We start from the raw sequence: 1,524 nt of genomic DNA on the forward strand, positions 1-1,524 counted from the left end.
ATCTAGGGTGCGTTCCTGACACGTTTTGAGGGGTTTTAGCAAAAAAAAAAATTTTCGACTACTCGAGCTCTCTGGCCCGTTCGGTGCACATTTTTGAAAAAAGCTAGGGAGCTGCCCCTAGGTTCGGGGTGTCACAAAATGTTGAAAAGTGGTCGAAAAACCACTATCCAGAATCGGATGTAGAATCATTAGACGAACTTAAAATTGTTCTACGACACCCATCTGCGACGTTTAGTATTCGAGATATATAACACTTTGTAGGTCTGACCGAGCAATTTTTGTTCCGCGCACTTTGTGCACCGTACACTTTGATGTTTGTATGAAAAAGTACCCTACCTAGGGACGCGTAGAGCAAATTTGTACCCCCGGGCATGTTGTCGATTGACATTCTGGTTGCACTTTTCATCATCTAGGGTGCGTTCCTGACACGTTTTGAGGGGTTTTAGCAAAAAAAAAATTTTCGACTACTCGAGCTCTCTGGCCCGTTCGGTGCACATTTTTGAAAAAAGCTAGGGAGCTGCCCCTAGGTTCGGGGTGTCACAAAATGTTGAAAAGTGGTCGAAAAACCACTATCCAGAATCGGATGTAGAATCATTAGACGAACTTAAAATTGTTCTACGACACCCATCTGCGACGTTTAGTATTCGAGATATAGCACTTTGTAGGTCTGACCGAGCAATTTTGTACTAAAATGTATGGTGAACATGTAATTCATTAAATAACATTGACTTGCATCGTGCCCTACTTCATCGGCACAGCTGTTATTGACTATCTTTAGTGGAAATGGATTGAGTTTGACCATTTTAAGCCCATTTCCTATGCCGTGCACCAACATTGTGTACCGATCAGGGAAAGTACGCTACGTACGCGTTCATGGATGTCGATGTTGGTACAAGTTGCCGGTCGGGATAGCCGTGCACCAAAACTGTGTACCGATCAGGGAAAGTACAAGACGGAGGGTGCAGCTCGAGCGTACGCGTTCATAGATGTCCATGTTGGTACACTTGCACCAAAATTGTGTACCAATCAGGGAAAGTACAACACGGAGGGCGCAGCCCGGGCGTACGCGATCATGGATGTCCATGTTGATACAATCTACGTGTACGTTCTTAGTTTTTGTATCAAAAGTTGCAATTAAGTGCTTGTATGCTTAAAATGCTTATCTCAACCGGTCACCTTTTGGCCTGTCCTTTTATAACAGAAACCTAGAAAGATACTCGATATTTTTGTGTTGTTCCATTAGCCCGGGACGACGAAATGAGCTATGTGCACATCGTGCAGAAAACTGTCTTCGCCACGCATGTTTTTGTCTATCCACTCATATAATCACCCACATTTGTGTTCAACACGGACGGCGCAGCCCGAGCGAACGCGTTAATGTTTATGTTTGTACACACTGCTTGTACGATTCTAGGATTTGGTAATTGCGTCACAGTGCCCGACCGTCGCGGACACCATTCTTGGACAGAAGTCCTAGTACGTAGAGTACTTTCCCTAGGTATGTGCTCGTTCGTGACTATCGTT

The sequence above is a fragment of the Anopheles gambiae genome (assembly GCF_943734735.2).
Source record: "Anopheles gambiae chromosome X unlocalized genomic scaffold, idAnoGambNW_F1_1 X_unloc_62, whole genome shotgun sequence".
NCBI lineage: Eukaryota > Metazoa > Arthropoda > Insecta > Diptera > Culicidae > Anopheles > Anopheles gambiae.